Raw genomic sequence first — 15,861 nt, forward strand, 5'->3', positions numbered from 1 at the left:
ATCCCAACCATAACCATAATACCCTCAGGGCTTTTTCACAAGAAAACAATCATGGAATATCGATTTATGAAATTTAAACATGACATTTAGAAAACAAGTCGGTTAATGAAATATTTTGAAAATAACGTTCACTTCTGTTTTAGAATTTTTATTTAATTGACGATGTCAATTCATCTCAGCTCGGCGCGGCACAGTAGCGCATCTCGCCGATCTAGAGAAGCCTCATTGAGTGCGCGGCGCGGCACAGTAACGCATCGCGCTACAAAATTTTATTTAATTTTGAATTACGCTGATAAAAATTTATGATTGAGACGAATTTTCGAGTAGTTTATAGTAAAAAGCGTATTTTACATCTCATGAGCATATCTAATATCCACGAGTTTACTATTATATCGGATGTTCAAGTTTAACTATGTTTATTTAGAAAACAAGTCGGTTAATGAAATATTTTGAAAATAACGTTCACTTCTGTTTTAGAATTTTTATTTAATTGACGATGTCAATTCATCTCAGCTTGGCGCGGCACAGTAGCGCATCTCGCCGATCTAGAGAAGCCTCATTGAGTGCGCGGCGCGGCACAGTAACGCATCGCGCTACAAAATTTTTATTTAATTTTGAATTACGCTGATAAAAATTTATGATTGAGACAAATTTATGATTGAGACGAATAATTTGAGTGTTCAGGAATGGTATGTTACAACTCCCCCGAAGGGGCGTACTAAGCTAAGGGTCATCTACACTCTATTAGGGTCATCTACACTTTACTAGGGTCATCAACTCTGAAGTCCTAATCCCCTCCAAAACAAAACACTTAACGGGAGCCGACCCCAAGTCGGATCTATTTGGTCAGTATTACTTATATTTGACTTGAGAATGGCGACAAATACTAGGAAGAATTCAGGTACTCCTAAAACATCTAATAGCTTGTCTCGCAACATTTTAGCTGAATCTACAGTGGACAATGAAGATCAGGAAAACAGGAAACATAGGGACAAGAAGAAATGTCCATGTCAACGCTCTTTTAACGGTAAAGTTTACCTCATTGACTGTTCTAAGTGTCATCAAGAGTGGCATGTGGACTGCCTGTCTATGAAGGGTATAACGAGGTCAGCTATCAACTCCATGGTAGAATGGCTGTGCCCATACTGCTTCGTGGCACCAGTATCAACACTGAAGAAACAGAGAGGTGAATTTTGTTACAGCTGCAGGAACACAAGGGCTTTGCAACAGGCCAACTCAGATTTTGAAGCATCTACAGCTGTTAAGAATCTTGAAACTGTCAGTGCACTCGTGGCATCAGCAAGCTCAGCAGGCTCAGCTCTTGAAAAATTTGACTTCGAACAGTTCTCTAGGAACCTTGACACTCTCTCCCAGTTCGACGTTCACCTTCAACACCTGCTTCTTAAAGAGAACTCCCTTAATGGGCTAAATAATGAAATAAAGCTTCATGACAAATCATTAGAATCAATCAATACTAATATTGCCGAACTTCAGAAGGACCTGAAACTTCTGTCATCCAGACCATCTACAGAACCATCCTCACCCTCAGCTTCATCTGAGCAGTTTCTGAAGGACATCTCTGAACAGCTCACTGTACTCTGTGCCAATGAGCACACTGCAGCTGCAGGCATAAGTGAATTGAAACAATCCTTAGACTCATTACAGCCATTGCATAATCCTGGCCCCTGCATTCCTCCCACCCCATTGCATCCAGGACCTCCTACTCAGCACCTTCGTTCTCCAGTCCCTACAGTCCCTGTGCAGCTACCCAATCATGAGCAGAAACCTGTGGAAATGTTCAAAGATGACTACATTGATCAGCAAACAGCAAATGATTTAGGAGAACTTTTTGTTAAGGACAGCAGTCACTTCAAAGTTGAGAACGACCGCTCCTGCCTAACATATGGGGAAAGGTATGATTACCCAGGTTCCAAGTCATCTGAAAAGCCACAGGCAATACCATCGGTTCTCAAGGAACTCATTGACAAAATCAATAATGAGTTCTGCCAGGGTGATCTACCTCAGATCAACAGCTGCTTAGTAAATCGGTTTGAAGGAACAGACAGCAAGCTACCTAGACACTCTGATGACGAGGCTACCATCCATCCAGAGTCTAAAATATTCACTGTCTCGCTTGGTTCTGCATGTCAGGTTTCTTTCTCTGACTCTCACACAGGCACTGATAAGCACAAGCAGCAATGTGACCCACGGTCCTTGTATGTTATGACACGTCATAGCCAAGCACTGTTCGACCATCGTATTGATGCAGGTGATATAGAAGGGCTACGTTACAGCATCACACTTAGATCCGTGAATTCGTTGAACAGAAATGCCACATGCATCATCAGGGATTCAAACACTGGAGGCTTGAAATTTGGTACTGATCCTGCTAAGTCATTCGGCAAGTGGTTACCTGGCAAACGCATCTTCGCTCCGGTCATTGATAATATAGATCCTTATGTCACGTTGGGGTATAGAAACTGTGTAATATTGTGCGGGGTCAACGACCTCAAAAACGAAGACGTCAAGAACCAACATGACATTGAAATTATTTATAACGCATTAGCTTCAAAGATTGCACAGATACAATCTGTCAATCCGTGTATACATGTTTTTGTTTGTCCAGCAATTCCCTCTAAACGTGCTGACTTAAATAGAAAACTTATATATTTTAACAGTTTGATTCGACGCAGGCTGCTCCCGTCCAATTTTGGTGTCAGTTATGTGGATGGATTTGATGAGTTCTGTGATAGAGATGGTCTACTTGACCGCTCTCTCTCTCGCGACCTCAACAAACACCAAAAACCAGACTTCCTTCACCTCAACTGGAGGGGACTAGCAAAGTTAGGTCAATTTATTCGTAACACTGTTCTTCTCAGGATTAACGGTGGTATCGACAGGGATGTGACTGCTGGAAGAGAAACTGGTCCTGTTGTTCCTGCTGCTGCTAGTCAGGGTCACGTGGATGGCTACCAACCACATGACTCCCCTCATTAAGGAGGTATGTCTTGTCTGTTCTAAGAACATAGTCATCGGCCAAACAATAGTTGAATGTTTCCACTGTGACTGCATAATGCACCATAAATGCTATCGCAAATCCAATACAAATAGCCAATCTAATGAGTTTTACTGTACTCGTTGTATCCATTTAGACAAGGTTAAATACAACCCATTTAAACTACTCACTGACAATGACAACGACGACAACAACCTAGACGAATACACAACCAAAATCTCGAATACTTTAAATAATTGTAACTCATACACTGCATCTGACCTTACCAATATTCTCTGCAACCAAGTAAAGAAACAATCATCTATTCTCTTTCAAAATATTGATGGAAATAAATCAAATTTTGACAACCTTGCCATTGAAACCTGTAGGTACAAAACAAAATTCTCCGTAATAGGCCTAGCTGAAACCAACACTGGGAAAGAATTAAGCAACCTATTTCAGCTCGACGGTTATAATAGTTACTATCAGGACACAGCACCTAACAAACAAAAGGGCACTGGAGTAGCCCTTTATGTTGACGATAGATTAAATGCTACAGTAATTGAAAATATATCACAAGTCACAGAACATCTAGAAATACTTGTCTTATCATTAAGTAACGAAGATCAACCTGTTAATGTAGGTGTTTTGTATCGTCCACCAAGTGGCTGTATTTCCCAAGCTCTAGTTGAACTTTCTAACCTTCTTGATCACATGCCGAAGTTTAGTTATCTAGCTGGAGACTTTAATATCGATCTTCATGATAAAGATAACAAAAATGTACAAAAATATGAAGAAATATTGTTCAGTAAAGGATTTTGTCCGTTAATATCTATTGCTACTCACGAAAAACCAGGCTGTAAAGCATCTTGCATAGACAACATAATTACCAACGACATTGAGAATGTTATTACTTCAGGCACCCTAAAAGAACGAATAACTCACCACTCGCCTATTTTTAACATATTTAACTGGAATGTTGAAGTCAACTCTGGAAAAACTTCTATGAAACAGTATTACGATTTCTGTCAATCAAATGTTAACGGCTTCCTAGTGGATCTTGAAGATGAGCTTAAAACTAAAATAATCCATAACTTTACTGAATTCCATGACACTTACAAAAACTGCATCGAAAAATCGTTTAAACTAGAAACCCCGAAAACCTCTAAGAGAACTGTTAAGGTTAACCCTTGGATAACTCCCGGTCTCATTTGCTCAATTAATAATCAGCATAAACTGTACGAAAATTGGGTTGAGATAAGAAATAGAAAATGTAAACTCGGGGAAACTGATAACAAGGGCGGGATTTGCCAGTGCCCTGAATGCTCACTAAAACGTAGTCGCTACCTTATCTACAAAGAATACAGAAAAGTCCTAAAGAAAACACGTCAAACAGTGAAAACAGATTACTTCTCTGGTAAATTTGCAGAAAATAGCGGGAATAGTAAAAAGACCTGGGAACTAATTAATAGTATAAGAGGAAAACGGCGGCGTGAAATAAAGCCGCTGTTCACCATAGACAACGTTAAGATAACGAACAGGAGGATCATAGCAAACGAATTCAATAAGTATTTCGTATCATTGGCCTCTGACCTAAATACTGCTTACAATGAACTTGGTCAAATGAACATAAACAATCTACCTAGTTTCTATGACTATTTACCGCTCTCAAACACCTCCAGCATTTACATGCATGACTGCACAACAGACGAGGTTAGCAAAATCATATCTGAACTTAAGAACGGTAAGGCAAGTGATATTCCTATTCATGTTGTAAAACAGTCCTCAAAAATAGTCACTCCTCTACTTACTGTACTGTACAATAAATGTATGAAAGATGGCATATTCCCTGATGACCTTAAGATTGGAAGGATTAGTCCAATTTACAAGAAAGATAACCAGGAACTCCTTGAAAATTATAGACCTGTGTCGACACTTGCAGTATTTGGTAAAATATTTGAAAAAATTATATTCAACAGATTATATAGCTTCTTTCATTCACAGAATTCCTTGTATGAAAACCAGTACGGATTCCGTAAAAATCATTCGACTAGTTATGCTTTAAATTACTCAGTTAACCACATAGAATCACGTCTCAAGAAAAAACAACACGTACTTGGAATATTTATTGATCTTAGCAAAGCTTTTGATACAATCTCACATGAAAAGTTACTGCATAAGTTAGAAAATTATGGGATCCGTGGAAATGCAAACAACCTTATAGCAAGTTACCTGTCGAATAGATACCAGTATGTCTCAGTATTAGGTGAAGACTCTGAGAAGCTGCCCGTTGTCTACGGAGTGCCCCAAGGGTCCTGTTTAGGTCCCCTGCTGTTTATCATCTACATAAATGACATCCGAAACTCATCAATTATAGGAACGTTTATACTATTTGCCGATGACACTAACATATTTATTGAAGAAACATGTGTCAGAAGACTGTACGAAAAGGGAAATGAAGTTTTAGCATCTGTTTATAAGTATATGAAACTAAACTTATTACATATTAACATTAAGAAATGCTGTTTTATCCACTTTAGACCGTCACGTGCCAAAGAGGAAGTAGAAAATGACGAGAACATATTAACTTTGAACAATGTTGTCATTAAAAAAGTCCAAGAAGCTAAATTTCTAGGTGTCATTATCGATGATCAACTTAATTGGAAAACTCACACACGGTCACTTAACTCAAAACTTAAATGTGAAGTAGGTAAGTTATGCAGAATACGACACATTGTCCCTAAACAGTATTATAAGGATTTATACCATACTTTATTCGAATCACATTTGGGATTTGGAATATCTGTATGGGGTGGTATTAGCAACAACCGACTCGAACCTCTCTTTAAAACACAGAAAAAGTGTATAAGAATTCTATTTGGGGATAAAGAAGCTTACTTAGAAAAATTTAGAACTTGTGCCCGGACACGACCATTTGGTGAGCAAAGACTAGGTGTGGACTTTTACAAAAAAGAACACTCTAAGCCCTTGTTTAAGAATCAGAAATTGTTAACTGTTCACAACCTGTATAAGTACACTTGTCTCTTAGAACTATTCAAAATTAATAAGTTAGAGGAACCATTATCACTGTACTCATCATTTAACAGGTCACCACGACGAGAGGATTATTTCATCACATCACAACCATCCTCACAATTCATCTACCAATCATCCTACATGTGGAACAGCTGTCGACAAACATCAAGTAAGATAAGTTTTAATACTCCGACAAACGGGTTTAAGAATACATTGAAAATTGCTTTACAAGAATTGCAATTCAAGCATGATACACTTGATTGGTGTGAGCTTAATTTTGCCACGAATAAGCTCAAGTTTTGATTAATGTGAGTTACTAAAATAACCACTTATCTTTCCTCATACATGCAACCACTGCACTCCAACTAAACACATTATTTACCACAGTCCACACACCATACTCCACAGATGATATATTTATATATACACACAAACACACTAGTACCGAACAATTGCACTGTAAAACATGCTCACGATACACTCAAAATTAGAAATATTCGGCTCGTATATGAAACTTAGCGACTTACACTCAGTGTACACCTTGTAGCGCGATGCACTACTGGGTCGCGCGCGCATCAAATAATGCTTCTCGCAACCACAGTAGTGTGCAAACCAACATTCGAACCACCAGCAGCTGGTGGTCAATTTCCTACGAACGCGACTTAATTTTGGTTCAGACTGGAGTCGAGCGCTACGTTATAGCTGTATATATAGCTCGTTTCACGACGAAATCTTCATTTATTGAGTTTGTCTGTCGATTATGTTGGAGTTTGTATTTTTAATTTTGTACTCGAATACTGTTAATTTATTTTTATTAAATAGTTGTTTTTCGTAACAGCACACTAGTACGTGATTCCTTTTGTTATTCTTACATAATTAGGAAGATTTTAAACTTCAATACTATAAATAATCAAATATTTACGAACACCGATCATCGGTATGTACCCATTATGCATTATTGGTATCGAAGTCTTATGTTGAGCTGGATATCGAAAAATTTCAAAATGTAAGGCTGTAATTTTGTACTTGTTTAGGTGTAGAACTAGGATTAACAACTTGATTGCTAGGAGCTAGGAAGAGATTTTAGTAATGATGACCCTTTAAACTTAAACTATATCTCTAGTGCACTTCGATCGGTTTTCTTTTCAATTTTGATAAAACCTAGTCGTGATCTTTGTTTCAGAACTTCACTAATTTATTAAGTTTTGTAGTTTATATAGACGGAACATGAGCAGATACCATTTGATTAATTATAATATATCCGATTTGAAATATTATTCTGTCGGAGTTTGAGTTCAACATGGACACATTTATTAACATCCCGCATGAATTTGTGTCGTCTTTACAATTTTTTGCGCTGAATTTGTATGCTTATTAATACTGCCGCATGATATCAGTAGCTGCTATAAAACTAGAGTGTATAGCATGTGTATTATACGATGTTTCCCACGTAAAAATCGCAGGTTGTTTTGGTGCGGCTGGGCACTCTACTGGTGATTGACACCAGAGACTGAGAAAAACTTTGACATAATTTTCAAGTTTGATATGACCTAATAACTACCACATTTACAGGAAGTATGGTAATACATTCTTGTCAGCTGTCTGGGCAAATCTTCTCTCGCAGAATTGGATTAAAATTTAATGTATTTTATTTCTCACTTCCAACGATGTCGCAATTATTAGGTAAAATTTGAAGTTATTTTGAGATTCAATTAATAAATTTTAGATTGCAGCTTGATATCACTTAGTATGTACATTGTACTCGGTTGCAAGGGTAGAACTTATGAGAATACTATCATAGTATTATTGCACTATACTATTATGGGTTCATCAAAGTTCGTATCATGATTTGTCACAATTAAACCATCGAGTCACTTGAGGAAACCCGTTAAAGCTCGCAATTGGCGACGAGATAAAGTTTGTGGTACCTCTAGATGTTAAGTTAACTCTTAGGCTCCAATCTTCCTTACTATACCTACCACTCCTTCTTACTTGATAAGAAGTAGATCCATCTGGAACAGTGAGCTGCTTCTTCCCTTCTATCCCGTACTAGCCTACTCAGCTCTCTCCAAACCGTGAACAACTACTCCCGGTGCTAGAACTTTAACCGCATAATTATAACAGCACAATTCTTTCGCTTGAATCTCAGTCTGCTGTAAGACTGCTGTACCGGTAGAGTTTTTACTTGTATGATTCAGCAATCTGCTCTTTAGATGGTACCGTTACCTCCCGCCATAAGACTGTGCCGTCTTGGTGACCTTGAGAATATCATAAGGTCCGATATATAAAAGCACTATCCAATATCGAGACCCACTCAGGATCCCAAACCACGACTCCTTTCGGTCGTCTGTACTTGCTTTTTTCCTCCCAGCATGGACTAAGTCAATGATACTGTCTTACATCGCTGGCCTTGTTCTTATAAGTGTTCACTCGGCGCTCACAAGATAACATGTTCAGAGATCTGTTGCAGAACCTTGTCGTGCCGTCATTTATATACTCCTTGACTAAGAGCTACTTTACACCTACAGCAAAAATGTGCTAAATGATACCCATCCTCTCCTCACATTACTGTACTTGCACTTACCATCCTCATCTTCGCCATAGAGGCGGTTAAGAGGGTGACGTACACAGCATCTAGCACGAATCCAATAAGTGAGTCTACAGTGCGTGTCGAAATACATTGCATGTACCCTTATATATTAATTGAGACAGAATTTTAATAAATCAACAAATTCTTAAAATTTAAAAAGGTAGAATTTAATTCTATGGCATTTATTGAAACCTGCTTTTTTAAAGTTGAGAATTGGTTTCAATTTCTAGAATATCACGATAATGTTGACTCAAAACTGTTTCAGGCAGCTATCAAGTCTCAAGATATGACATAATTTGATAGAATGTTAGTACCAACGCTATCAGTGCATTGAAGTCGAGTTCTCGATACAGGTATTATAATTAGGTTCTATCGACCGTTTTTGTAGTCTTAACTCATTTTTATTTGTTATTATACGACCAATTAAAACCTAGCAAACCAGACTTCTTTATGTGCTAAATGTTACTTTAACCTTAATAATAGCAGCATTGTGGCAGATATCCAGTTACATTTTTTCCAGCCGTATATTATAAATATACAGGGTGGGCCAAAAGTCAGTGTGCAAACGTTGGCATTAATAGCTCAGTCACTGAGTGCCCAATTGAAATAATTGGTTCTGGTATGACTTACTACCACCACTGGTTCGAGAAATTTGTCAAATCGAAACATATTTGTGTTCATTGTTTTCAAAAGAAGGTTCATTTTCGCATTTATTTGATAGTTTGGATAATCGGATCGAGCCAGATTTTATTGAATTGTGTTTAGCCATTTAAATTACGTTTGCTCTAAAAAAATGAGAGTATATATATATTACTCATGCAACTAAGATAAATTGAGTATAAATACTCAATTTATCTTAGTTTAAGTTCCAAGTTATATAACTCATTTTCTAAAGGTCTCGTAAACTTTAATCAATTACAGAGGGTGTGGCCTCTTTTTCACTGAAAAGACGCCATTAGATTTCATTGCATTCTGGGACCAATTTTGGTGTGATTTAAAGTATCCTACAAATTGGTGTTTACTGTTTCGACTTTTGTAAAATCACTGTAACAATATAATCTGTATTCTTATAGTTTCAACCATAATAGTGAAATAGAGGGGCTGGCCAATAGCCACACCCTCTGTAATTGATTTAATTCTACGAAACTTTCAGAAATTTGTGTGTAATTCGGAGATAAATTAAACAAGTTGTTATCGGCCACCATGTGTAAACGGAATGTTCTAGCAGACTGTATAATACTATAACATACATTTTCTTACACACACATAATCTAATCTCTGGAATGTTGCTATGATATCAATGGCAATGTTTTGATACTGTGTATTATCATGATTATGCCTTACAGGCCGATCTTCCGATGGAGTTTCGGTTGCCATGGCAACACATCAATATGATAAAGAATTTGTAAACGCAGTCACAACTCTGTCGTGTACACTGTACGGTGCGAGCGGTTATTTTATGATAGGTAACATCTACTTTTTCAGCATTTGCGGGATGACCAGTTCACACGTATATTTTCGCAGACACAACTTCGCATAAAATTATATCCAATTATTCTATAACCAATTATCTACACGGACTTCTGTCTAAATATGAATGAAATCGAGAAAACCAAATATTATATGTTTCATCCTGAAGTGCTGAGTTCTCAGGCAGTAAAATCATGATCCTGATAGATATCGAAGTCTCCTTAAATGATTGTCTCTGCTGCTTAATATATCTGGATTGTCGTTGGGAGGCGATGCAGATTTGTTTACTTTTAAGGGGGAGGTTCTGCTCAGCAGGAGAAAGAGGTGATGCACATTTTGTATTTGTCTGACATGTAGGACTTGAACCACGTTTCCGTAAGTGCAATAAACGGTAACGAGTGGTTTTTGGATTTCTCCTGAATAAGAGCTGAGATTTTTGGCACTTCCCATATACTCGCACTTGATGCACAGGATTCATGGACTGGACATTTAAGACGAGGCATGAGGAATAACGGGCACGTGCAGTGTATCCTCTGAGGCGGTAGGAACTGCTGGTAGTGGTATAGTGGGTAGTATATATATATTACTCATGCAACTAAGATAAATTGAGTATAAATACTCAATTTATCTTAGTTTAAGTTGCAAGTTATATAACTCATTTTCTAAAGGTCTCGTAAACTTTAATCAATTACAGAGAGTGTGGCCTCTTTTTCACTGAAAAGACGCCATCAGATTTCATTGCATTCTGGGACCAATTTTGGTGTGATTTAAAGTACCTATCCTACAAATTGGTGTTTACTGTTTCGACTTTTGTAAAATCACTGTACAACAATATAATCTGTATTCTTATAGTTTCAACCATAATAGTGAAATAGAGGGGCTGGCCAATAGCCACACCCTCTGTAATTGATTTAAGTCTACGAAACTTTCAGAAATTTGTGTGTAATTCGGAGATAAATTAAACAAGTTGTTATCGGCCACCATGTGTAAACGGAATGTTCTAGCAGACTGTATAATACTATAACATACATTTTCTTACACACACATAATCTAATCTCTGGAATGTTGCTATGATATCAATGGCAATGTTTTGATACTGTGTATTATCATGATTATGCCTTACAGGCCGATCTTCCAATGGAGTTTCGGTTGCCATGGCAACACATCAATATGATAAAGAATTTGTAAACGCAGTCACAACTCTGTCGTGTACACTGTACGGTGCGAGCGGTTATTTTATGATAGGTAACATCTACTTTTTCAGCATTTGCGGGATGACCAGTTCACACGTATATTTTCGCAGACACAACTTCGCATAAAATTATATCCAATTATTCTATAACCAATTATCTACACGGACTTCTGTCTAAATATGAATGAAATCGAGAAAACCAAATATTATATGTTTCATCCTGAAGTGCTGAGTTCTCAGGCAGTAAAATCATGATCCTGATAGATATCGAAGTCTCCTTAAATGATTGTCTCTGCTGCTTAATATATCTGGATTGTCGTTGGGAGGCGATGCAGATTTGTTTACTTTTAAGGGGGAGGTTCTGCTCAGCAGGAGAAAGAGGTGATGCACATTTTGTATTTGTCTGACATGTAGGACTTGAGCCACGTTTCCGTAAGTGCAATAAACGGTAACGAGTGGTTTTTGGATTTCTCCTGAATAAGAGCTGAGATTTTTGGCACTTCCCATATACTCGCACTTGATGCACTAGGATTCATGGACTGGACATTTAAGACGAGGCATGAGGAATAACGGGCACGTGCAGTGTATCCTCTGAGGCGGTAGGAACTGCTGGTAGTGGTATAGTGGGAGCGCTGTTCCTGGCTGAAGAGGTGGATGTGGTCTGGGGTAGTGGTAGGGCATTTGAGTTTGAGGGAGGCTGGACCGGTGGTCGACTATTTCTGATAGGAGTCCGATCCTGGTTTGCATCGTTTCCAACAGTCTCCGTAACTATAACAATCCTGTGATCTGGTATTGGTTACTTAAACTTATTTAATTGAACATGGTGTTTGACGTTGGAGCTTATCACTTTACAGTTTACATCACCTTAACTGAATAATTGAATAGGATGAATACTGAATAGCATTTATTAATGCTTTCTTTACCCGGAGAACTCTGTTTTACTTGTCCCTCGGTAACACAAGACCGTGAGCCGTGACACTTAGTCACAATAATTAAGTCATAAGTCAGAAAGAAGTCCATAATTCGTACACCCATGATTATGTTAGATATAGATTGACTCCAGTCTCCATTGTTCAATGACTTCGTCAAAATGTTTTAGGAAAATGTTCACAGATTTGTTAATTTTGGACTCAAATTAACGTTGAGAAAAACTGAATTTATTTTGGAAAAATCCCGGCTAAAACCAAAAATCCCGGCCGGTACCGGTACAAAATCGCCAAATACCAGCCGGTATTCCGGCTGCGCCGGTTATATCCCGGTCGAGTTCTGTCTGAGACCTAATTTTCTCTATTTCTCGTGCAATTTTAGATCAGACACAGTCATCTAAATTATTTAATAAGAAGGTTTAAATTATAAGCAATTAAAAACAGTTGGGACTATCATTGTTTGTGAGTACATATTATACGAATATAAGGTGGTTAATATAATTATAACACATTTAATATAAAACATTTAAGACACATTTTTTTATTCCTGCATTGTACTCATTAATTTAACTAGTAATATTATATAAAAACCACATTTCTATTTGTACAGGGAGCTGCTGGTAAACTACCGTCGCTATACATCGACTATGACTACAATCCTACTTTTAAAAACAAACTACATACATATCTCACATTTGCGAGGACTACTTCATCACAAGCAAAAAATCGACATTGGTAAATAAAGGTAGGTTCTTTTCACTGACTTCGTTAAATGAGTTACATATTTTCACACAAATTACGTGCGTGATCATTAAAGGGTTGCTTGTGTGCAGTTACTTCTGGGCCAGCGCCACCCTGTTGGGAGTTTTCACATAAGTAAATTTGCCGATAATACAATTTTACTCATTCTGGACATGTTACCTATATTATCATTATACTAGTATTTCTTCAGGTCTGTCTTCTATAACCACGATGAAAAGAAAAGCTGGGCGAAAACATTTGAGACTGCAGATTGCAGAACTGGAACACTCTATTTGAAGACAGTGGCTGCTGAGTGCTGAGCTGCATCAAATCTATCAGCATCATGTAACTTCGATCAGGAACAGACTCCATTTCATTTCCGACAACTAGCACCTGTTTTCCCTAGACTTACCAAGTATTAAGTAACTGCATTAGTATTAGGTTAAATTAAAGGCCCTACATCGAACAAGTCTAACAATTAAAACTTAAATGCAAGAGTGCACAATTTATCACTAAATATCTTCCTCTTTTAATTCTAATCAACACACGGTTTCGTCTTTGTTTCACCCAATCGTGCTGATAATCAGTAATCATGCACTCTGCACTCTAACTTCGAGATGTTTCAAAAGGGCTCCCGACGAGTTGAATTAGATCAATATTTTCTTTTGATACATAGATACTGATTGGGAGGTTCATCATACTATTCTTGTCACATGGTAACGATTAACGATTAGCTGATCAGCTTCCAGCATCGACAGGCCGAAATCCATAAATATAATCAGTTGTAATTTAATATTTATCATCGTCCGGATCATCATAATATTTTAATTTAAAGTTACAATTGAACGGTGTTAAGAAAGATAATTTAAGAGAAATGTTTTGAAAGTGCCTGATTTCGAGTATAAGATCTGTACTGATACATTAATTTTCAGATTGTTATTATAGTTTATTTGTATTTTTTATATTATCTTATCCGCACAAGTTCGGAAGCCATCTGAACGCTATTGCCAGACACAGGCATATATTTATTTTGGGGTATCATGCTCTCAGAAATTTCAACTCAGTCCGATATTATAGTTATACTAACCTGCATTGCATAAGGTTAATTGTCTCGCAGTCTAGTGCATAAACCTTTTATTTTGTATAAACCCTTTATTTTGATTGGGAAAACTTTAGTTTAATGTGGTTACCGTCTCTAAAGTTGGCATGATAGTTCATAAACTCTTATCTATTATGTCACTGAAGATGACGCCTTGCAACATGTTTGACGATAGCCTGTAGATTGATAGTTTGATCTAAGTATTTACAACAATTCATCTAGTTTGATTGATTCAAAGGGAAAGAAATTTCTCTCTTATCTATTATGACTATATTTAAATTCAATCCTGTAAAGTGATACTCCTTTTTTAGTAATTTAAACATGTGTTTTCTCCTTCTGATTTTTAAACGATTACCGGTCACGCTGAATAATAATGACATCAGTGAATTTAAAGCTATCGTTAACATCACTCAGAAAATGCGCGTCTTTAGCGCGTGTCTTGTTGTTATGCATCAATCCTTCGGTAGATCGGCGAGATGCACCACTGTGCCTCACCGAGCTGCGAAGGATTGACATCGTGAATCAATGTACACCCAGTGTTAACCAGTATTACACACTAGTAAATTCTACGTAACGCGCGAAAACAATAATTCTGTAGCGTTTTCATTGTCACATCTCACGTCGACGGGATTAAACGCGCGCGCGCGTAACAACTTATCTTACTGCTAACTCAGCGACTAAACACACAACGACTTTGACAATTGACAGATGACTAAACAATTGTGAGTTATGACGGACTTAACTGTATGGGTCAACTACTGAAACTATATTGTTTACTATCTTATTCATTATACTGGACATGAGATGACGAAGTATCTTAAGCAGTACTTTATACCCCCACTTAGAACTTGATTAGTCACGAACAATAGAATCATCAAAAACCAATACAATAAAACATCTTGATCAATAAATGCCTAGCAGCACCAGACAGCAGCCGTGTACCTTTTTCGACTCCGTGGAGTCCCTGATGGACTTTTGTTTACTTTTGTTAATAATCGGACCAACCTTTCTTTCTCGAAACATGTATCCTATTGTATTTCATTATAGTATTAAGATGTGAAGATATACTAGATATTACAACGAAATAGAGGTATACCAAATTGGCCCTTGATATGAACTATAACCGTGTTGATGGTTTTAAATTTTGTATGTTGTAAGCACTTTAGTTTGTGAAGCGTTTTACTCCTCCCCCTCAGCAAGACAGCTAGATTATAGATTAATGATAATAATTGTCAAATGTCGTTATATATTATATAACAGTTATAAATGTTCAATAGTTGTAGAGCGACTTCAAGAGTAGTGGTCCACAGGGGTCCGAAAAAGCCGTACAGGCACTTGGGTCCTTATCCTTGTCACTAATCTCAATTGGATTCGGTTTACACAAAGCATGAACATTTAGACGTACACATTGACACGATATTTATTAGAAAGCAAAAAGTATAAAATAATACGTGCGTGCGCGGCTTGAGCCGCGCCGCATAAGAACGGATGCGTGCAGGGGCTGGAGTACGCTTGTATGTAAATTAATGAAATGTTGCATTGTAAATATTTAGAATTGACGATATATTTTGATCTAAAAGTAAATTTTACAAAGCTGGCTTTGGATTTAGGTAAGATTATAATTTATTTTTTTTTTTAAAACCACGGATAATTTTAAATTTATTTCTATTTGTCGTATAATCATAAACAATTTAATCATGTTTTTAAGAATGCGCGGCTTTGGCGGCCAGTTATTGACTTATACATTAAATTGAATTTTAAATAGAAATGTGAATATATTAAAATTTAAAACTTTCAAAACGGAGGCTTATA

At 37.2% G+C, this 15,861-nt stretch overlaps 1 long non-coding RNA gene across 1 annotated transcript; it reads left to right on the plus strand.

The window, feature by feature from the left end:
• The first annotated feature begins 6,948 nt into the window (after nucleotides 1–6,948).
• Nucleotides 6,949–14,087, plus strand: LOC134825294 (uncharacterized). Its single transcript, XR_010161530.1, has 4 exons — nucleotides 6,949–7,714; nucleotides 8,887–8,974; nucleotides 12,820–12,954; nucleotides 13,162–14,087. It is a non-coding gene; the product is annotated as an uncharacterized LOC134825294 (long non-coding RNA).
• Nucleotides 14,088–15,861: the final 1,774 nt, after the last annotated feature.

This window comes from Bolinopsis microptera, chromosome 13, assembly GCF_026151205.1.
Source record: "Bolinopsis microptera isolate Bmic1 chromosome 13, MBARI_Bmic_1.0, whole genome shotgun sequence".
In the NCBI taxonomy this organism is placed as follows: Eukaryota; Metazoa; Ctenophora; class Tentaculata; order Lobata; family Bolinopsidae; genus Bolinopsis; species Bolinopsis microptera.